This window comes from Acomys russatus, chromosome 19 (assembly GCF_903995435.1).
Source record: "Acomys russatus chromosome 19, mAcoRus1.1, whole genome shotgun sequence".
Lineage (NCBI taxonomy): Eukaryota > Metazoa > Chordata > Mammalia > Rodentia > Muridae > Acomys > Acomys russatus.
Genome location: NC_067155.1, coordinates 6,153,028 through 6,177,301, shown reverse-complemented (window position 1 = coordinate 6,177,301; position 24,274 = coordinate 6,153,028). Strand labels below are relative to the sequence as shown.

General features: G+C 41.6%; 1 protein-coding gene and 2 pseudogenes across 2 annotated transcripts in view; 2 read left to right on the top strand and 1 right to left on the bottom strand.

Moving 5' to 3' along the window:
- The window catches only part of Ndufa3 (NADH:ubiquinone oxidoreductase subunit A3), a 331,527-nt gene that overhangs the window by 144,120 nt on the left and 163,133 nt on the right, over positions 1-24,274 (bottom strand). The window lies entirely within an intron of this gene.
- LOC127203460 (leukocyte immunoglobulin-like receptor subfamily B member 3) overlaps positions 1-24,274 on the top strand; it is a 37,615-nt pseudogene that overhangs the window by 7,157 nt on the left and 6,184 nt on the right.
- Positions 20,024-20,840, top strand: LOC127203472 (M-phase-specific PLK1-interacting protein-like; annotated as a pseudogene).

The following is a 24,274-nucleotide window of genomic DNA, read 5'->3' as shown; positions in this document are numbered from 1 at the left end:
AATAAAAACACAAAAAGAACACTGAAACTCATGGGAAGAAAGCTCTAGCTCATCTACCTAGATGTAACCACTTAAATTTTATTTTATAAATTCAGAAATAAAATTCAGTACCTTTTATATACATCTGTATGTATGATTTTAATCACATTAAACCCTGATCCCAGTCCCCTTCCTCTTTTTGTCCCAATCTCTCTTTCACAGCCACTCCCCATCAATCCCTCTTTTCCTTCAGGGGGACCACAAAGGGAATGACACCTCAATCAGCTCAAATTTCACCATGACAAAGCACATCCCTTCTCATTGATGGCAGACAAGACAGCCCAACTGAAGAGTATGGATCCAAAGGCAGGCCAAAGAGACCCTCTACTCCCATTGCTAGGGAGAACACTTGATGACTAAGAAGTACTTCTACTATATTTGTAGGGGTCCTAGGATAACTTCATGCTTGTTCTTTGATTGGTGGTTCAGACTCTGTGAGCACCCATGGTCCCCATTAGGTAACACTGTAGGTTACACTGTGTCATTCCACATAGTCTTGCAGAATACTCCCCGAGCTTGGCTTATTGATTGACTGTGGGCCTCTGTATCTATTTCCAGCAGTTGCTGAATGAAGCCTTAAAGAAAACAGTTATTCTGGGCTTCTGTCTGCAAGTATAGCAGAGTTCCATTAATAGTGACAGGGGTTGGCTCTTTCTCATGGAGTGGTTCTCACGGGGGACCTGTCATTGTTTTGATATTCCCTCGATCTCCGCTCTATCTTTATCCCTACATTTCTTGTAGATGAGACAAATTTAGGGTTGAAGGTTTTATGCATAGGTTGGCGTCCCCTGCCTCCACTAAAAGTCTGCCCTGGCTACACAAATTGGTAACTTCAGGTTCCATAATCCTTCTGCAAGGAGTTTCTCTGGGGATCACTCCATAGACTCCTAGGAACTTATGCTGTCTCATGATCCCCCTCCCCACTGATTTCTGTTCTCTCTTGTCCCCCCTTCATCTGTTCTCTACACCTTTACTTTCCTCGTTCCCTATCACACAGCGTTCCTTTTTCCATCTACTTCAGATGTCTATTCTATTTTCCCTCTTAGTGAGATTCAAATATCCTTGAATCAAGTATTCCTTCTTGGCTTCTTCGGGTATGTGGTTCTTTGGAAGATGGTTACCCTGTATTTTATGGCTAATATCCAAATATAAGTGAGTACATACCATGTCTGTCTTTCTGGGTCTGGGATACCTCACCCAGGATCATCTTTCCTAGTTACATCGTCTGCATGCAAATAGCATGATGTCTTTGTTTTTAATAGCTGAGTAGTATCCATTGTGTAAATGTACCACAGTTTCTTTATCCATTCTTTGCTTGAGGGGCATCTAAATTGCTTCCACTTTCTGACTAGCAATAAAGCTGCTATAAACATAGTTGAGAAAGTGCCCTTGTGATATAGTGGAGCATCTTTTGAGTATATGCCCAGCAGTGGTATAATTCAGTCTTGAGGTAGAAATATTCCCAATTTTTCAGAGAAAGTGCCAGATTGATTTCCAAGATAATTCTATACATTTAAAGAGTGTTCCCCTTTCTACACATTCTCACCAGCTTGTGCTGCCACTTGATATTTAATGTTAGCCACTGTGGTTGGTGTTTTATAGAATATCAGAGATAGTTTGGTTCCACTTCCCTGATTACTAAAAATATTGAATATTTCTTTAAGTGTATCTCAGCCATTAGATATTCGTCTGGTGAAAATTTCTTATTTAGGTATGTACACTATTTTAATTGTATGTGTGTCCTTTCTTGAGTTTTTGTATATTTTTGCTATTAGCCCTCAGTTAGGTGTAGGGTTGATGACAACTTTTCCTATTTTAAAGCTGCCATTTTGTCCTTTTGACACTGTCTTTTCCCTTGCAGAAGCTTTTAAGTTTTATGAGGTTCCACTTACTAATCTTAGTGCTTGAGCTGGTAATAATTTTCAGGAAGATATGTCACATACCTATAATTAATTTCAAAGCTAATCAAGACATTTTCTTCTATAAGATTTAGTGTGCCACATAACACCCAAGAAATCAAGGACACAATGAAAAGACAAAACCTGAGAACAATAGGCATTGAGGAAGGAGAAGACACTTGGTTTCAAGGGCCAGAAAATATTTCAACAAAATCATAGAAGAAAACATCCTCAATTTAAAAAGGAGATACATATGAACATACAATAGGCCTACAGAATACCAAATAGGATAGACCAGAAAGGGAAATCTGCCTGCCACTTATTATCAAAACACAAAATATAGAGAACAAAGAAAAAATATTAAAAGTGGCAAAGAAAAAAGGCCAAATAACATATAATGGCAAACTGATCAGAATTCCACCTGACTTCTCAGCAGAGACCATAAAACAAGAAAGGCCTGGACAGAGGTCATACAAAACCTAAAAGAACACAGATGCTAGGATAGACTGCAATACCCAAAAAAACTATGAATAAACATTGATTGGAAAAAACAAGATATTCCATGAAAAAAAACAAATTCACATGGTACCTATCCACAAAATCAGCCTTACAGAAGTTACTAGAAGGAAACCTCCAACCCAAAGTGAGAAGATACAAGAAAAATTTACATGGGATAGATAACTACACCGTCACAAAAAAATAAGCAGACAAACACTCTACTTAACCAACATCAAAATCAAGTGATTTAACAGTAACTGGTCATTAATATCTCTGAACATCAGTGGTCTCAAATCTCAAAAAAAAAGGCACAGACTAACTGAATGGATGCATAAACAAGACCCAACATTCTTCTACATTCCAGAAACACAACTCAGTCCCAGGGAGGGACATCACCTCATGGTAAAAGGCTTGAAAAAGGTACTCCAAGCAAACGAACTCAAAAGGCAACCTGGTATATTCATTTACATATCTAATAAAATAGACTTCCAAGCAAAATTAATCAAAAGTGATGAGGAAAGACACATCATACTCATCAAAGTTAAAGTCAACCAACATGATATCACAATTCTAAACATCTATGCTCCCAATACAAGAGCACCCACATTTGTAAAAGAACTATTAACAAAGCTTAAACCATACATCAATCCCCATACATTAATTGTGGTAGACTTCAACACCCCACTTTCACCAAAGGATAGGTCATTGAAACAAAAACTAAACTGAGATATAATGATACTGATGAACATCATGAATCAAATAGATCTAACAAATATCTACACAAATTTTCACCCAAACACAAAGGATTATACAATCTTCTCAGCACCCCATGGAACCTTCTCCAAAATTGATCAAATAGTAGGCCACAAAGCAGGCCTCAACAAATACAAGAAGATTAAAATAATACCTTGTATCCTATCAGATCACCATGGCCTAAAACTGGAATTCAATAACAATGGAAATAACAAAAAACCAATATATACATAGAAACTAAACAGTATCTACTTACTGACACCTAGGTCAGGGAAGAAAGAAAGAAAGAAAATAATGACTTCCTGAAATTCAATGAAAATGAAGGAACAACATACCCAATTTGTGGCACACATTTAAAGCTGTGCTAAGAGGAAAACTCATAGCATTAAGTGCCTTTATAAAGAAACTGGGAAAATCCCATGTAAGCAACTTAACAGCACCTCTGGAAGCCCTAGAAAAAAGAGAAGCAGAAACACCCAAGAGGCATAGATGTTTAGAAATAAACTCAGGGTTGAAATCAATAAATTAGAAACAAAGGAAACAATACAAAGAATCAACAAATTCAGGAGCTGGTTCTCTGAGAAAATCAACAAGATAGACAAGCTGTTAGACAAACTAACTACAAGGCAGAGAGACACTATCCAAATTAACAAAATCAGAAATGAAAAGGGAGACATAAGAACAGACACTGAGGAAACACAAAGAATCCTAAGAAACTACTCCAAAGGCATATATGCCACAAAATTTGAAAATCTAAAAGATAAAGCACCAGCCAAGGACAATACAGGAGGTAAACTTTAAACCCCTTCCCAGATCTAGCCAATGGTCAGAATATTCTCCACAGTTGAGTGGAGAGTGTGATATGACTTTCTCACGTACTATGGTGCCTCACATTTGACCATGTCCCCTGGAGGGGGAGACCTGGTGGCACTCAGAGGAAGGACAGCAGGTAGCCAAGAAGAGACTTGATACCCTATGAGAATATATAGGGGGAGGTAATCCCCCTCAGGAACAGTCATAGGGGAGGGGAATAATGGGAAAATGGGGGGGGGAGGAATGGGAGGATACAAGGGATGGGATAAACATTGAGATGTAACAAGAATAAATTAATAAAAAAAAGGAAAAAATAAAAAAGAAAAGGACAATTTTCTTGATCGACTCCACTTGCCAAAATGGAATCAAGATCAGATAAATAAATTAAGTAGTCCTATTTCTACTACAGAAATAGAAGCAGTCATTAATAGTCTCCCAACCAAAAAAAAAAAAAAAAAAAAAAAAAAAAAAAAAAAAGCCCGGGGCCAGTTTGTTTCAGCACAGAATTCTATCAGACTTTTAAAGAAGAGCTAATACCAATACTCTTCAAGCTACTCCAAAAGATAGAAATGGATGGAACATTACCCAACTCATTCTGTGAGGCCACAGTCACTTTGATACCTAAACCTCACAAAGACCCAACAAAGAAACAGAATTTCCAACCAATTTCTCTTATGAACATTGTTGTAAAAATACTCAATAAATACTCACAAACCAAGTACAAGAACACATCAAAGATGTCATTTACCATGACCAGGTAGGTTTCATCCCATGCATGCAAGGATGGTTTAATATACAAAATCAATCAATGTGATCCACCATATAAACAAACTGAAAAAACCCACATGATCACCCCCTTGGATGCAGTAAAAAGCATTTGACAGAATCCAACACTCACTCATGTTTAAAGTTTTGGAGAGATCAGGGATACAAGGCATAAACCTAAACATAATAAAGGCTATATACAGCAAGACAATAGCAAACATCAAATTAAATGGAGAGATACTCAAGGAAATTTCTCTAAAATCGGGGACCAGACAAGGCTGCCCACTTTCTCCGTATATCTTCAATATAGTTCTTGAAGTTCTAACTAGACCAATAAGACAACAAAAGAAGATCAAGAGGATCTAAATGGAAAATTAAGAAGTCAAATTATCCCTATTCTCAGATAAGATAGTATACATAAGTGACCCCCAAAATTCCTCCAGAGAACTCCTACCTTCAGCAAAATTGTTAGATATAAAATTAACTCAAAAAAAGACAGTAGCTTTCCTACATACAAATGACAATTCTGAAAAGAAATCAGGGAAGCTATACCCTTCACGATAGCCACAGGCAATATAAAATATCTAGGAGTAACTCTTACCAACCAAGTGAAAGACTTGTTTGAAGAAAACTTCGAATCTCTGAGGAAGGAGACTGAAGATAACATCAGAAGATGGAAAGAACTCCTTTGTTGGTGGATCAGTAGAATTCACATAGTAAAAATGGCTATCTTACCAAAAATAATTTAGAGATTCAATGCAATCCCTTTCAAAACACCTACACAATTTTAAAAGACATTGAAAGGTCAATTCTCAACATCATATGGAAAAAGAAAAAATTCAAAATAGCTAAAACAATGCTGTGCAATAAATTCTCTTCTAGAGTAATCTCCATACCCAATTTCAAGCTCTACTATAGAGCAACAGTAATTAAAATAGCATGGTACTGGCATAGCAACAGCTTGGTTGACCAATGGAATCAAATTGAAGACTCAGAAATAAATCCACACACATTGGGTCACTTGATTTTTGATAAAGAAGCCAAATCTTTTCAATGGAAAAAGAATAGCATCTTCAACAAATGGCGCTGCTCTAACTCGATGTCTACACATAGAAAGATGCAAGTAGACCCATATATGTCACCATGTACAAAATCAAGTCCAGGTGGATTAAAGACCTCAACATAAAACCAGACACACTAAATCTGTTAGAAGAAAAAGTAGGAAAGAGCCTGAGACTCATTAGCACAGGAAACAATTTTCTAAACAGAACTCCAACAGCCCAGGCCTTATGGTCAACAATTAATAAATGGGAACTCATGGGGCTGAGAAACTTCTGTAAGGCTGGAGACACTGTCAACAGAACAAAGGCACAGCCTACAGACTGGGAAAAGTTCTTCACCAACCCTACATCAGACAAAGGTCTAATATTCAATATATATAAAGAACGCAAGAAATTAAACACCAACAAACCAAATAACCCAATTGAGAAATGGGGCTCAGAACTAAACAGAGAATTCTCAACAGAGGAATATCAAATGGCTGAGAATCACTTAAAGAAATGCTCAATGTCCTTAGTCATCAGGGAAATGCAAATCAAAACAACTCTGAGATTCCATCTTACACCCATCAGAATGGCTAAGATCAAAAACTCAAGTGACACCACATGCTGGCGAGGATGTGGGGAGAGAGGAACACTCCTTCATTGCTGGTGGGAATGCAAACTAGTACAGCCACTTTGGAAATCTATCTGGTGCTATCTCAGAAAAATGGGAATAAGGCTTCCTCAAGACCCAGCTATTCCACTCCTTGGAATATACCCAGAAGATGCTCCAGCACACAACAAGAAAATTTGCTCAACCATGTTCATAGCAGCCTTATTCATAATAGCCAGAACATGGAAACAGCCTAAGTGTCCCTCAGTAGAAGAGTGGATAAAGAAACTGTGGTAGAAATACACTATGGAATACTACTCAGCTATTAAAAACAAGGAATTCCCGAAATTTGTGGACAAATGGATTGAGCTAGAAATTATCATAATAAGTGAGTTAACCCAGAAGCAGAAAGACTCACCTGGTATATACTCACTTATATCTGGACACTAGCCCAAGGGGCATTCCCATGAAAGTCTTCACTTACCAGGAGAGTGGGACAGAGGGGGGATATCCTACTGGGACTCTAGATAAGAGAAGCATGGGAGAATGGGGAAATAGAAGGATCCAGAGAGTCCTAGAAATCTACAAGAAGAACATTATGGTGACCGCCTGCAGGTGTGATTGGCACAGTGTCTAGAAGATCTGGGCCATACTAAGTCCAGGGAGAACAGAGAGCGTTTTTCTGGGCTCACCGGTCTGCAAAGTGTCCCAAAACCCGACAGGAGACCAGGCAGTTGGGGATATACCTGCCAGCTGCAGTGCTAAAGCTGCGCTTACAGCTAGTCTGGTCTGTTCTAAGAATTTAGAGGAAAGGTGCACACTTCCCAGCAGTGGGACAGGTGCCCACCATTGTTAACCAGGAGCTTTGTATCTGAGACTGAACTGTAGGCAGTGTATCTCCAGGCTGGAACTACTAGCCCAGGAAAAATACAGGGCAATGGATGGCTCTGATGCCAGACCAACCCGCTAGTCCTGAGAAAGCCCCAGGGGCCAGTGTCGAGGTGAGCGTGAGTGCAAACCTCAAACCAGAGCTGAGGGTGTTGGCCTCACCTGCACCCCCTGTCTTCCTCTCAGACCATTCATGGGCCTGATGCCCCAGGGGGAACAGGGAACGTGGATCTGAGCCTACCAGTCCACAGAGAAACCCAGGGCCCTCACAGGGGACCAAGCAGCTGTGGATATCCCCCACCACCCCCGCAGACACAGCGCTAAAGTGGTACACCCAGGTGGTCTAATCTAAGAACCTGGAGGAAGGGTGCACATTGCCCAACAGCTGGACAGGTTCCAGCCAGTGATAACCAGGAACTTGATATCTAAGACTGAACTGTGGGCAGTGTAACTCCAGACCGGGGCTATTAGCCCAGGAAAACAGGTGGTTCTGATCTCGGGAAAACCTGCAAGTCCTGAGAAAGCCTCAGGGTCTGGAAACCACTGCAACACAAGCACAAAACCAGAACTCTGAGCCAAGGGTGTTTGCATGAATTGCACCCCCTGTCTTCCTCTCTGACCACCTGCAGGCATGCTGGCCCAGGAGGAACAGAGAGTATAGTTCAAGCACACCAGCCCTCGGAGAGACCTAGGGCCCACACAAGGTCTCAGGCAGCTGCAGTCACACCTCCAGCCACAGCTTTAAGGCTTCCCACTGCCAAGCAGGCATGCCTGTGGGTGTGTCACACCTGCTCACCCTCTGTTTCCCTCTCTGGATGCTCAATGGGCCTGTTGGCCCAGGTGGAACACAGAGGGTAGATCAGGGCCCCAACTTCAGAGACAGCAACATGAGTAGAGGTCAACGCAAAACCTTAAACAACAGAAACAAAAAAATTATGGCATCTCCAGATCCCAACTATCCCAATGAAATCAACCCTAAGAACTCAAACACAATTGAAATACAATAAAATGGCCTTCAATCCATAGTAATGAAGATGATAATGGAGGAAACGAATAATATCCAAAAACAAATGCAGGAAGATGCAGCCAAACAAATTGAAGACATTAAAGAGGCCTATAGAGAGGAACTGTGAAAAATTTCATAAAAGACAAACAGCCAGATGATGAAAATCAATAAAACAATTCAAGATCTGAAGGCCCATAGAAAGTCACTGGAAGAAACTCAAGAAAACACAAAAAGCCAAATGAAGGAAATCAATAAAATGGTTCAACATCTGAAGACAAAAATGGAAACAATGATAAAAACACAGACAGAAGAAAAACAGGAACAAATGAACTCAGAGAAGCATGCAAGTAATACAGACCTAAGCTTCTCTAACAGAATTCAAGAGATGGAGGAACGAATCTCGGCAGTAGAAGATTCTATGATAGAACGTGAAACAAACACTAAAGAAAATGCTAAATCTGAAAAATTCCTGACACAAAACATCCAAGAAATAAAGGACACCATGAAAAGACAAAATCTGAGGATAATAGGAGTTGAGGAAAGAGACGATGCCTGGCTCTAAGGACCTCTGCTGAGAAGGCGGGTGTAATTCTGATAGATTAGCCATTATATATTACTTGGCCCTTTTCTCTTACTGTTTTTAATATTTTTTCTTTGTTCTGCATATTTTATGTTTTGATTACTATTGTGTGGCCGGAAGATTTTCTTTTCTTGTCTAGTCTATTTAATGTTCTGTGGGCCTCTTGTATGTTCATATGCATCTCCTTCCTTAAATTGCGGGAATTGTCTTCTATGATTTTGTTGAAGATATTTTCTGGTCCTTGGAGTTGGGTATGTTTTCTTTCCTCAATGCCTATTATCATCATGTTTCACCTTTCATGGTGATTTTGATTTCTTGTTTCTGGTCCTTGGAGTTGGGTATGTTTTCTTTCCTCAATGCCTATTATCATCATGTTTCACCTTTCATGGTGATTTTGATTTCTTGTTTCTGGTCCTTGGAGTTGGGTATGTTTTCTTTCCTCAATGCCTATTATCATCATGTTTCACCTTTCATGGTGATTTTGATTTCTTGTTTCTGGTCCTTGGAGTTGGGTATGTTTTCTTTCCTCAATGCCTATTATCATCATGTTTCACCTTTCATGGTGATTTTGATTTCTTGGATGTTTTGTGTCAGAAAATTTTCCGATTTAGCATTTTCTTTGATGGTTGCTTCAAGTTCTGTGATTGTATCATCTAGTCCCTAGATTTGTTCCTCCATCTCTTGTACTTGGTTAGAGAGGCTCACCTCTATGTTACTCGCTTTCTTCTCTAAGTTCTCTCATTTCTGTGTAGGCTTAATTTTCTTAACCAATATATTTTATTAACAACTTAGTGACCGAGCATATGTCACTTATAACCCAATTAACCAAAGCAATAGGAAATGAGGATTAATGGACACAATAACAAAACCTTAAGGATATCCGTTCCAAGGAACAATTCTCCGGGCGTGAGCTGCAGGATTTCTTCTACTGGAACCTGGGGTAACTAGAACTCAGAACCTCAGCAGGAGCCAGAGTCCCAAAGCCTTCCCTTGAGTGGTTCTCTCTAGGAGCGTCTTGAAGCACAGTGATGAACAGCCAAATCTATCCCAAGTCTCCAAAAAGCCCCGCCTCCAGTTCTGGCTCATTTATATGTCTCCTCCCACAGCCTGTTCACCGGATCTTTTCAGCTGGCAACAATTAAGCTTCTGCATGAGGTGGTTGCTCTTCTAGTGAATTAACCTCACCTGTTCTCTCACGAGAGCGTTCTGACACCACACTTGGGATCCTAAAAAAACAGGTTTATCTCTCCTTCATTTCTGTTTTTCTTCTGTCTGTGCCTTTATCATCGATTCCATTCTCATCTTCAGATCTTGAACTGTTTTACTGATTTTATTCATCTGATTGTTTTTATATTCCTGAATTTCTTCCAGTGCCTCTATAGGCCTTCAGATTTTGAATTGCTTCATTGATTTCCTTTATCTGATTGTATTTTCATGAATTTCTTCCAGTGCCTCTCTGTAGGCCTCTTTTTGTCTTCAACCTGTTTGTTTGCGTCTTCTTGCATTTGTGTACTGATTTCATTCATTTCCTCCATTATCATCTTCATTACTAAGGATTTGAGGTCATTTTCTTGTGTTTCAACTGTATTTGAGTTCTCAGGGCTGCTTTCTTTGGGATCGCTGGGATCTGGAGAAGCCGTATTGTTTGGGTTTGTGGTTTGTGTTTTTACACTGGTGTTTAGTCATCTTGCTGTCTCTGATATGGAGAGGGAGCTTCTGGTGTCCTTCACTAGTCATTGAGAGCAGGTTGTTGGTGTGTGATGATAGGTCAAGGGTCCTTGCCTATGGGGATCATGGAACTCTTCCCTGGGACAGGCAGGTGATCTGGTTTCAGCTCAAGGAGAATTTGCTCCACAGCCTGGGCTCCCCCACTGGGTCAGCAGAGGTAGATGCTGGTGCTCTGAAGCTCCAAGATCAGTTCAAAGTCGTGTATGTAGAGCTCGTTATCCTGTCATTGGTTGATTTTTGAAAACCCTGCCCTCGGGCCTTGGGGCTTTGAGTCCTAGGCTCAAATCACCCTAGAGTTCCTGAACCCCTGCTGGCTTCTAGTAGTTATTTAGGTTTCTGCTTAATCCATCCAGGGAGTAGAGCCTAGGTTCTGCCCACCAGGGAGAGATCAGCTACCGCTTTCTGATTGCTGTTGGTTGGTTAGATTTCTACTATATCTACTCGGGTCTGCCCAGCCTCTCCCAAGAAAATAGGAGGTCCTGATGTGGTATGGCCTGGCTAGGCCAAGTCAGTTCTGCTCAATTGTGCAGAAAGTCCACTGGAGTAGGTTACTAGGTTCTTGCCTTGTCCCATTCATAGCACACAGCTGAGTCAGCTCAGTCCCACTGGGTTGGGAAGACTGGTTATTTTTCTGCCCTATCCCCTCAGTCCTGCCCAGCCTCTCCCGAGAGTATGAGAGGCCCTGCTAGGCTGTGGAGCTTGGCTAGGCTGGATCAGTTTTTCTCAATTGTGCAGGGACAGCCCATAGCTAGGTTCCTGCCTGTCCCATTTAGAGCAGGCAGCTGTGGCTTTTTAATGTGTCCACAGCCACATAGGATCCCATGTTTACCTGGGGCTTTCTTTGGATTAGTGGAGGGGGGAGGCTGAGGATAGATCCACTCATTTCCCTGAGATTTACCCAGGCCAGGAGCTCTGATGCTTCACTACCCAGTCTCATATACCAAGTTCATGTAATAGAGTACATCTGCAGTTCCCAGTTCTCAGATGGGTTCTGGTCCAGACCCTGGAGACTGGTCTTCAGTCCTCAGTGGGGTGTTGGATGACTGGAGGCCAGACAGGCTTGTGTTCTGCATTGTGAAGACCCCTCTCACCTAGTGTTCTCCAGGTCTTGAAGTCTGTGCCTCTTAGTAGGGTCCATAGTCTCCTTCCTGTAGATCAGGTACAGTGCATGTTCAGTGCCACCAACTTGGAATCTGGTCCATTTCTTTAAACACATCATATCCTGTTCCCACAGTCTACTCTGGTCTCTATACTCCTCAATGATGAATCCTTCCTCAGGACTCTTCTTGCAGTATGACAAAATCCCTTCCTGCTCACAGTTAGCAGTACTAAACTCTCCCTCAGTAAACCTATTCTCCCCACAAGGCATATTCAATTGAGAGCACATGCTGCCTCTTATATACGCATGCACGCACACGTGCGCGCATGCACACACACATAAACACACACACAGGGAGAGAGAGACAGACAGACAGACAGAGACAGAGAGACAGAGACAAGAGAAGAGAGAGAGAGCAATATTACCCTAAAATAGTAGTGCCTCTCCAACTTGTTTTCCAGAGACAGTAAGAAACAAAAGAAGAGCACTGCAGCCTCTTTGCATGGCTTTACAAAGCAATGTTCAGGCTTATTATATTTAGTAGAAAATCTCTTTTAAAAAGAGCTGTAACTTCAGACAACACAAACTAATGACAAGACTTGGAACTAACTCAATGTAATAAGTAACTGTGACTTCTTAAAATATATAGCACTGCCACAAAAACAGTGAAATTTTTGCCAAATATATTTGCTATTTTATTTTCTCCTTTTAAACAAGAAACCAACACAGAAAGCTTGCAATGAACCATCTGTATTCCAAAGTCTAATTAATTGTCATAAGATTACAGAAGCTATCTGTAATGGCTCATCTTGGTCAATAATTTGAGGGATTGTGGGAAAATCTAAGAAAAGTGAAGTTTAGCACGTCTGTGAATGACATTCTTGATCATATATTTATATAAAGAGTAATTTATTTTATATTACATATATTGGTACTTTGTTTTTATGTATGTCTGCTGGCTATGTGTATGTGTTGCACCCATTTAGTCAGAAGTAGGGCTCAAATCTACTGAAACTGTTGCTATTTGTGATTGTGAGACATCATGAGGGTGCTGGAAACTGAAACAGTTTCAACTGGAAAGGAAACAATGCTCTGAACCACTTAGGCATCCATCCAACACTTGGTCAGGCTTTTGAAATATGAGGATATATATTAGGGGGGATAGCCAGATAAAAACATAGTTAAGTGAAAGATTGAGATAGTGAATGGAGTTGGAGAATGTCCTAGGACATGGCCAATAACCTCATGACAGGCAATCCCACAAACACATCATTTGGCCTGAGCAGGACACTGACATACTCTGCGTGGAAACCATGATAATCTAGTGTTGTTGGACTATGTAGGTCAAAGTCATCTACTCCCTAATAAAGGAAATTCAATCATTTGTGCAACAACAACTGAGCACCACCTTAGGACTAATACTGACTCTATGAACCTTTTCATGAGCAGTGACTATGGAGGTCTAATTCACTGCTTCTATCATAGAAGTACTGTCTGGTCAGAGAGCATCACACCTGTAGATAAGGATGACAGAGGAAAGTGCACTCAGTAGTCCCATCACTAACTCTGCCTTCAAGAAAGAAAGTTCTATGACTTCAGGAATCCCCATCACAGTCTATCTCTGGCAGATGAGGCCTCCTTCAGGAACTCAACAATACACCGATCTTGTCTGCCTGGCCCAGCCAGTTAGCATCCTTGGTGGGAACATCATGACCCTCCACTGTGAGGAGATTCATTCTGAAAAAAGGAGAACACATCTGGCACCTTTAAATTCAAACCAAAACAAAAAATAAAAAATATAAAAAAAAAATAAATTCGAACCAAGTCCAAAGACATATGGACTGTTTATCCTACATACCAATGCTGACTCACATGTGCTCATGCAGATGCCCCATTCACTGAAAGAAAAAGCCTCAAGTGTAGTTAATGCCAAGTGAGTGACCCACAGCAGCTCCGAGTTCAGAGGAGGAAGTCCCAATCTATAACCAATTATTTCAAGACCTGACTGTGTTTATGGGCGCCCTTCTCTGAGAGAGGCATGCATGGAATGTGACTGTGTGAAGCTGAGTTCTCCCATGTCAGAGTGTAAAATGGAGGGAGATCTGGATCAGAGAGTAGATGTAGGGAAAAAATGAACTGACTGCCTCTGGCTGATCATCCCAGGAGAGGTATCCAGTAATTTATCACTAGTGACCCAGAAGGGATCTTTTCTAGTCACTTAAAATACTGGTGTTCAAAGGGCATGGTGCCATGCTCCTTTAATGCCAGGACTCAGAAGGCAGAGGCAGGCTGATCTCTCTGATTTTGAGGCCATCCTGGTCTACAAAGTGAGTCCAAGAGATCCAAGGATACAGAAAAGCCCTGTCTCAAAAAAAAATATTCGTTCTCAAGTGTCATTGCTATGGAATTATAACAGATTAACTCTGTCCAAAGATACAAAAACATCTCCATTTGTTCCATGGCTAAATTCTTTACAGTGGGATCTCTGAGGATGAATTTTTCCTGGTACTTATTAGCAGTTCTAGTGAGAGAGTAAAACCTTGTCACACACAGAATTCTCTTCCCTCAAATAGCTCCTGAACAACCTGTCACAGGTGAGGAGTCCATCCAGTCTATTCTGAAGCCTAGAGTTGACACTGGTGCCACTAGGCAATTCCAGAGGTTGGGGTTGGAATCCTGAATGGAGAAAATTGAACAGCAGTGTGGAGAGAGTGGCAAAGTAAGAGAAAACACATAAACACAAGTTTCCAGAGGCATGCCGTGGTGAGATTTCATCAGAGAACAATGTAGGAAGCTCATTACGCACTTTTCTTCTCTCTAAAACAACTTTAAATAAAATTTTCTCTGTCAGATCAGCCAGACTCAGTAGGGTTCTTAGTAGAAAATAGCACACTACATAAAAGTCAGCCACAGAGCTAGAAAGAAGTTTCTTCTGGTCCACAGAGAGACATAATCTCTTGAACTAAATATTAACTGCCACAAATATTTGCACATATGTGCACATACACATGATCAATGTGGGTTTATTCAATAAATCAAGATTAGTATAAAAGAAGAAATAATTACCTCTCTATAGAAACTCTTCATCTCTTTCTTATCTCTCTCCCTCATTGTGTGTGGGTGTGGGTGTGTGTGTATTTCATTCACAGAAATAACAGAAAATGAGTCCACTCAAATTGATGAATCAACAAAATTTTATCAAACATCTATAATGAAAATTGGCTCCACTTGGAGAAAAACAGAATCTACTCACTGACAAGACTAATGAAAACGTAGATCCCATTTGGAAGCAGAGAAATTGCACAAACCCAGATCCACACTCAAAACACAGCCACTTAGATCCTGCAAATAACTGAGTTTAAGGACAGAACCTCACCTATTTCCCACCATGATCATGTTACCAAGAAGTAACAGGAGCTGTCCTCAGCTTGGAAAACTCTGATGGACACAAAGGACTACAGTTCTAACACAGCAGAGAGCATCTCACTATGTGCTCAGTGACTACAGTGCATATGTGGTGGCATTGATGGGAGTCCATGGGGCAGTGTTGGAGAACAAATATGAGGCCAAGTCCTAAGGAGATCATATCCACAAGCAAATATGATGCCTCTGCCAGCTTTCTACATCTCACCATTATGCATCAGAGAGGATTGATGAGCTGTCGTCTATGCATATCAGTAATTTGAGAAAGTTCATCCAAAGGAGCTCATCGAACCAGAAGAGGGCAGCACCTCATCCTGCTTAGACTCACACCTACAAGCAGGATGGTGTGGATGAGCACACAGCACATATTGCAAATCTTACTGGTTCACGTGGCATGACCCATCACTTATTATCAGATCTGGAACGCAGCTGACCATAAAATTAATAGGAAAGAGACACCATAGCCATATCACACGCTGGATATTACAAGTCACGGGGTACATAATATGCAGGGACTAGGGTAGAAATGGCCCCATAAAATTGAGACCTGTTCAGGGGTTCAAAGTTTAGTGCCCATGGACAGGACATTCTTCTACCGTTGAGTAGAGTAGGGTATGACTTTCATACAAACTCTGGTGCCCCATTTTTGACCATGTCCCCTTGATGTGGAGGACTGGTGGCATTCAGAGGAAAGATAACAGGTCACTAAGAAGAGTCTCAATACCCTATGAGCATATTCAGGGGGAGAAGGTCCCCCTCAGTAACAGATATAGGTGAGGGAAGTAGGGGGGAAGCGGGAGGGAGGAATGGGAAGATACAAGGGATGGGCTAACAATTTAGATGAAATATGAATAAATTAATAAAATGTTAAAATAATAATAATAATATTGAGACCCTGTAGGGGTCAAGAACTAAGAACACCACCAGAGTTGACTACCATAGGCTCCTGGGGCCTCACAGAGACTGAACTACCACAAAAGATCATTCAGGAATTGCATCTAGGTCCCCTACATATATAATAGTGGGTGGGCTGCTTGGTCTTCATATGGGTCCTCTAGAATATGGAGTGGTGCTATCTCTGACAGGGATGCAGTTACCTGCTTTATTAGCACTTTTTTTTAGCTGGGGAAGCTTGTCTGGCCTCCATAGGACAGAATACACTTAATCCTCACATGACACAATGTTTTGGAGTGTGTTCGTATAGGGGGTCCACTTTTCTGGGAAGACTGGGAGGTGTAATGAGGGAAGAGGCTGAGAGAGTAGACCTGGGAGCTGAATGGGGAGAGGGCAGAGAGCAGGATGTAAAGTTAATTAAATAATTAATTATTGAAAAAATGGATGTAATATCCTGAGGATATTCTCACAGCTCTGAGAGGAGGCCTCTTCAACAGAGATGATGCAGCTCCAAGGAGAGGGTTTCACCCAAACACCTGAGCAATTGAGGAGCCTAGGAGCCTGAGCTCCACTCCTTCTTCATTTCTTTCTCTTCTTCTGACCAGAGAGAAACAGCATGAAGAAAATCTGTTAAAAGAGATTTATTGGAGGGATGAATCCAGGAGTCGCTGCCTCTGCTCCCTGGAGAAGACAACACGGAACTGGACAAACACAGCCTTTATATAGTGTTTCTTAGGGGGCAAAACTTTCTGGGAAAGGATTTCCAGATTGTAGATTGTTGGAGTTTCAAAGGTGACCTTGGGAAAGGCCAGGGATTGGGGATTTTTGCACAGATTTTTTCATTGCAAATTAGCTGATCTGGGCTAAGTCCTAATGAGGAGCATTGACCTTAGTCACAGAGGTCTGGAAGTGGGGTCTAGACTGTTGGAGCTTTCTCAGGCAGAGCTCTGCCACTTTTCTTCCAAGAAAGGTAAAAAAAAAAATGTTTACAAGGTGTGCAAAATTTATAGAGTCCTCTGAGGTTGTCGTCATAATGGACAGCTCCTATGGCAATGACAGTAGGCATTCTGAGGCAGGAATGTTGTCCAGGTTTTCATACCACTCTGCTGAGGCAGGAATAGTCACCATGGACAGCTCCCACTGGGGCACTAACAGGAACCACCATTTTGTCTCCTGTCTCCACACCCCAGGGCAGGAAGGAGGGGCTGACTGCCCCAAGGAAAAGAGGAGAACTGATAGTGAGCCACTTGAAATTTTAATGGCCAAGTGCTCATAGATCTTGAGGATGGCGGTGTAGTGGGCACTAGGGTATTAGTGGAAGGGCAGAGGGCAGCCTGCAGCTTGTCATGGGGCTGGGGCCCACAGTGGATAGCAGAAGACTTAGGGAAGCAGCAAGCCACTGCAGTATGTACATGGGCCGCTGCACCTTGGGCATGTATACCATAGATTTGGGGCAGACTATTATTGTTGTCCAAAGCTGATGCTTGAGGCAGAGCATGACAACTTTCACCTCAGGCTGTCAAGATCAGTGTCACCCATAAGACACTCTACTGAGGCAATGGACTGCTGCGGTACCAGGCTCTCTCCACTGCAGCAGCAGCAGCAGCAGCAGCAGGCCTAAGCATGCTAGCCATAGCCTAAGCAGCAGGTTACCTTAAAGTCACCATCACAGTAAAGCCCTGGCTGATGTTACCTTCTTCAAGAACTCAACAGTATTGTCTATCTTGTACAGACACTTAGTAGCCTCAGTGGGACCACAACTCTCCAGTGTGGGTCACAGTACAGTCTTGGAAGATTCATTCTGACAAAAGAATGAGAACAAATCATGGGTCTTATTGCACCCTTAAACTCACACCAAGTCCAAAGACACAAGGAGTGTTCATCTTTGGCCCATTAATGCTGACCTACGTGTGAGCATGCAGATGTTCCATTTATTGAAAGAAGAAAATTCTCAGGTGTAGTCAATGCTCAGAGACCCACTACAGATCCTAGTCTTAGTAGAGGAATTCCAAGCCCTTAATCAATTTCTTAATGACCTGAGGGTGTTGCTAGAAACCCTTTTCAGAGAAGAAGGGTGGATAGAATGTGAATGAGTAGAGCTGAGTTCTCCCATGGCAGAGTGTGAGAGGGAGGGAAACCTGCATAAGAGGGCCGAAGAGGGTTGGCTAAGGGAAAGAATTGCCACAGACCTTCTCAGTTTATATAGGTACTTGGGGTTGGGAGTTCTCGAAGCATCTGTGGGCAAGAGATAGGCTAGCGACAAACAGAGACAAAATTTAGGATTGAGTCTGCATCTGAGTGTTTTTTGGAAACAAGAAAGCCAGGTTTATATACACATTTTTGAAATGGGGATGTTCTCTTATGGTTACATTATTTTTCAATACAATTCAAAAATACAGGATGCAGTGTAATTATGTTGTCATCAATCTTGAACAATCATACATAAGTCATTAGATTGGTATCAGTGCATAAGCCCTCTTTATCAAAGGGCAATGTTCTCTCCTTATGCCAAACATCTGAGTCAAGACAGTTTGTTTTCTTAGCTCATCCGCCACTATCTGGAGTTTTACTCAAACTTTTACTTGTAAGTCATAATATGAACTATTCACTGGTGACTAATTCTTAGCCATGTTTTTATTAACAAGTGGAATGGAACTTAGTGGTAAACTTGACTGAATGACCCTTGGCTGTAGTTTCAAGTCAAGGGTCACCTGGCAACAAAGTTATGTCTGAAAAATTGTTTGATAAGAAAAGTAAAAACAAAGACAGAAAGAGAAAACAGTCAGAAAAACAGTCAGGATGTTCCCAAAACAATGAGCGCTGTAATCAGTCACTCCTAACAAGAACATCAGACCCATTTCCAGGAGGTTCTCCCTTTTGGTAGGGGTTGACGCCTCGGCTTCCATGGTAATGCTTGTCACATAGACTCCACTGGAGGGGTCATGACAAAGAATGAACTGCCTAGCTCTGCCTCATTATCTCAGCAGAGACATCCAGGAATTTATCACCTAGGCAGAAAGTATCAACCTAGGAACTTCAGAGACTGGTGTCCAACTATCTTTCTGATATCAATTATGACAAATTAACTTTGTCCAAAGATGTAGAAACACAGCACCCTGTGTTCCCTGGGTAAATTCTCTAGACTGGGATCCCTAAAGTTGACTTCTCCTTGGGATCTCTGAGCAGTACCAGGGGAGAGTGAAAACCTTTGGGAGACACAGTACTCTTCTCCCAAAGAGATGACAAACAAACTGTTACAGGTGAGGAGTCCACCCAGTCTAGCCAGAAGCCTGGAGTTGACACTGGTGCTACTAAGCAATTACAAAAGGTGATGGCTATAGAAAGGGATGGTTTCTCAGATCAAGAGACAGGCAATAGCATTGTGATGGGAGTGGAAAAGCGAGAGGAAACACAGACACACCAGCAGGCCATGGTGAGATTTCAGGTGAGAACAAGGTGGGAAGCTCATAACTCACTCTTCTCTCTCAAACAGCTTTTTTTCCAGTTATAAAGGTTTTACTTTATTTATCACTACATTTTATCACATTGACTTACATTTGTAAGATTTCTATACTGTATGAATTCTTTCATGCCTTTTAACAGCACTGTGACATGCAAAGGCTTTCCCACATTGATTACATTTGTAGAGTTTCTCTCCAGTATGCGTTCTTTCATGCGCTTGAAGAGGCTTTTCAAACAGCTTTCCTTATTCTTTAATAAGAACAGATGAAAAAGTTATTAACAAAATATGTACCAAGCAAATTTAGGAACACATTAAGATTATCATTACAATCACGTTGGCTTCAACTCAGATAGGCAACCTTGATTCAACATATATAATGAGTAAATGCTATACACCATGTAAAGGACTTAAGGACAGAAACCACATAATCACCAAGATGGATACAAAAAATGTCTTTGCTGGGAGGGCCACTCGGGTTCAGGTGAGAGGATCCGCGGTGGGCTCTTCAGCTAAGCTTCCTGCTATGCACCGGCCGAATTTCTGACCCCCAACCCCTCCGTACTCCGGCTCGGGGATAGGAGGTTGGGGTGTTGGAAGCAGCTTCCGGGGTGCCCTGGGCGGGGGGGGGGCGCAGCCACCCTCCCCGCGGGACGGGTACGGGAGTCCGCACCACACTCAGCCGTGTGTGCCCCGGGCTAGGCCGTATGGGAGCAGCTACTCTCCTCAGCAGGGCGGCAGCTTCTTGGGGGCCCGCTTCGGGTCTCCATCCCTGGGCGGCTGCCCAGGCTCCTACACCAGGTCCCCCGCGGGGTCCCAGCATCAGTTCAGCTACTCCCCAGGGCAGCAGCAGACCTACCCCCCAGGGTTCTCCAAGGACATCTACACCATATGGATCAGGGCGTGGTAGAGAAAAAAGAATGTCTAATGAGTTGGAAAATTATTTTAAGCCTTCAATGCTTGAAGACCCTTGGGCTGTCCTAGAACCAGTGTCTGTAGTGGATATAAGCCAACAGTACAGCAATAGGCAAACATTCATAGGCAAAAAAGGAAGATACTTTTCTTAACATTTCTGAAATTCAACTGGAAGCCTCTTGTGTCAGGAACATCTTGGACAGAACTTTTACTTATGAAAATGAGTTGAACCCAAAGATGATGACTTTGAATAATGATTAGTATATCTCAAGTGTTGTTAATATTTGAGAAGATGACAGGATAATTTGCAGTATTTAGATATCTGAGAGTGTGTACCACATTCAGAACACAGTTTTCATATTTAACATTTCCAAGATAACAGACATGTGCTTTTCCAATGTTTTAAAATAAAACATTTTGTCTTCCTAGTTAAAAAAAAATGTCTTTCTTAAAGTTCTACCTGCCTTCATAATAACAATTGTCAAGATGTTAGGAGTAGTTGTAGCATATCTTAAAATAAGACTATAGGGCTAAAGAGATGGCTCAGTGGTTAAGAGCACCGCCTGTTCTTCCAGAGGTCCTGAGTTCAATTCCCAGCAACCACATGATGGCTCACAACCATCTATAATGTAATCTGATGCCCTCTTCTGCATATAAGGCACTCATATACAATAAATAAAAATACAAAAATATTTGTAAAAAAAATAAGACTATATACAACAACTTATAGCTTTTGTTATATTAAGTGGAAACAACCTAAATGCCTTTCATGTAAAATTAGGAGTGTGACAAGCATTTCCACTCTCCCTTCTCTCATTGCAACCTTGTTTCAAAAACACTTTCTCTGGCATTTCAGCCAAGCCTGAATGTGCTCTTAGGAAAAAATAGAGCACTACTTAGTCAATCATGGATCTGGATGTGCAGTTTCTTTCTCTCCAAGGGGAGACACAAAATCCTGAACTTAAAATAACTGGGTATCTCACTCTTACATGAAAAAGAAATGATACACATAGTCAACATGAGTGTACTTGATAAATCAAGGTTGACCTAAGAAAAAAGCATGAGAAATCTCTCTCTCTTCCCCCCTCTCCCTCTCTCCCTCTCTGTCTGTCTCTCTCTGATTTCTGTCTGTCTGTCTGTCTCTCTCTCTCTCTCTGAGTGTGTGTGTATATATGTGTGTCTGTATCTCTGTCTCTATCTCTGTCTCTCTGTGTCTCTCTGTCTGTCCCTCTCTCTGTCTCTCTCTCTCTCTCTCTCGTGTGTGTGTGTGTGTGTGTGTGTGTGTGTTGTGTGTTTAATTCTCAGAAATGAAGAAATATGTGTTTCTTCAAAGAGATGACGAGACAAAATTTTAGCAAACATCTATAAACAGGATCTTCACCCACTTGGAGAATGGCAGAGTCCACTCACTCCACAAACCAATGAAAACCTCGACACTGTGTTGATGTCAAAGAAATCACACAAAAACAGGACACCCACTCTAGATACAGCCACAACGATCCTGCCAAAGACTGAGGACGATTCTGAACAAGAACTCACCTACCTCCCACTATGATGCTACTTCTGGAAAGCCCCAGGAGCCATCTTCAACTGGGAAAACTCTGGTGGACATGTAGGATTACACATCTAACCCAGCAGAGTCCATCTCACTATGTGCTCAGTCACTACATGCATGTGGGCTAACCTGGATGGGTGTCCATGGGGCAAGTTTGGAGAAGAAGCATGAAGCAACATACTGAGGAGTTCATAATCACCATAAAATATGATGCCTCTGCCAACTCTCTGCATCTGACCCATCTGAATCACAGAAGACCAATGAGATGTAATGTATGCCTATCAGTCATCTGAGGAAAGTTGATCACTTGGAACTCACCTAACCAGAAGAGGGCAGCAAGTCTTCCTGCTGAGATGCATGCCTGTGGGAAAGATCCTGTGACTGAGATCACAACACTGAATGCAAGTAGTACTCATTCACATAACATGACCCATCGCCTACTATCAGGACAAGAAGAGCTGGCCAGGCACAGTGGTGCACGTCTATAATCTCAGCACGCAGGAGGCAAAGCAGGCAAATCTCTGTAAGTTTGAGGCCAGCCTGGTCTACAAAGAGAGTCCAGGACAACCAAGGCTACGCATAAACTCTATCTCGATAGATAGATAGATAGATAGATAGATAGATAGATAGATAGATAGATAGAGCTGGCAATGAAACCAGTAGGAAAGTGACACCTAACCACATGACATGCTGGGCATGATTGGTCACAGGGGTACACCAGATGCAGGGGCTGCATTAGAAATGACCCCTTAGGGGCTGGAGAGATAGCTCAGTGGTTAAGAGCACTACCTGTTCTTCCAGAGGTCCTGAGTTCAATTCCCAGCAACCACATGGTGACTCACGAACATCTATAATGAAATATGGTGCCCTCTTCTGCAGATAAAGCACTCATATACAATAAATAAGATAAATAAATCTTAATTTTAAAAAAAAGAAATGACCCCTTAGAAGTGGATATAACAAAGTGCTAGGGACATATGTCCTGTGTGGGAACTTTATAGCAAGTGTGTCGTTCATTAATTCTTTGAAGATAAACACATCACATCTACCTAGGAAACTTGCTATTCCCTTTTATTAAACAGGACCTTATATAGGCCAGACTGATCTCATAATCACTTCGTAGTGATCTTAAACACCTAATCCTCCTAACTCCTCAGGGCTGAAACCACAGAAATGAGCCACCACATCAGATTTGTGGAGAGCTGAGGATCAAACCCAACCAAGCCTCTGGGGATAACACACAAGTCCTCTACCAACTTAACCATTCTTTTGATTGAACAAATGACTTATATAGACAGACATGCAAAAACAATCATGGAGGGCTCAGAAATAAAAGAGGAGAGTATACAGTGACCTCTATCACATTCTCCACTTGATAGAAAAGTTGTGAGTTTGCCCTGGGACAATCATTTGAAGAATGCTGAGATAGAGAATTTTTCTAATATAACACATTCCAAGCGGATTATTACAAAAGAGAAGGCTAAAATGATTTAAAGAAACAAAGGGGGTGAATGGCTAGAAGAAAACTCATTTCTGAGCATGCAGAGATGTTACACACATGAGCTCACAGTGTTATGAAAGGATCTAAAAGCCTCATAAAAGATCACTACAGACCAGGTGCAGCATAGCAATGGGATATGGAGGACGCCACACGTAGCTAAAGAGCTGGTAGCATGCTAATAGCCTCTGGAAGAGGGGGAGTCAGTTTTATTTAAGGACGTGGCTCAAGGACATAAGACCAGCACCAACTGGACTACAGATAAAAAAGGAGAACACAAGGTCAGATGTACATGACATGCAGTAGATTGGGGAAGAGTTTGTAAGGAAGTTAAGTAAAAACACATTGTTTAAAATTCTCAAAGGGGCCAGGCATAGGGGCACATGCCTGTAATCCTAGCACTTAAGGAGGCAGAGGCCGACTTATCTCTGTGAGTTCCAGGCCACCATCTCCAAAATGAATCCAGGACAGCCAAAGCTACACAGAGAATCTCTGTCTCAGAAAACAAAATAAAAAATAAAATAATAACCATAACATTCTCAATGGGCTCGAGAAATGGCTCATAGGTTAAGAACACTGGCTGCTCTTCCAGAAGTCCTAAATCCAATCCCAAGCAACTACATGGTGGCTCCAACCATATATAAAGAGATGTGATGTCCTCTTTTGCCATACAATTGTACATGCATGCAGAGCACACTTGTATATAAATACTACAAAAATACCCAAAAAAAAAAGCTACATAAATATTTAAAATTCTCAAAGAACCAGGAACAGTCATAGGGGAGGGGAATAATGGGAAAATTGGTGGG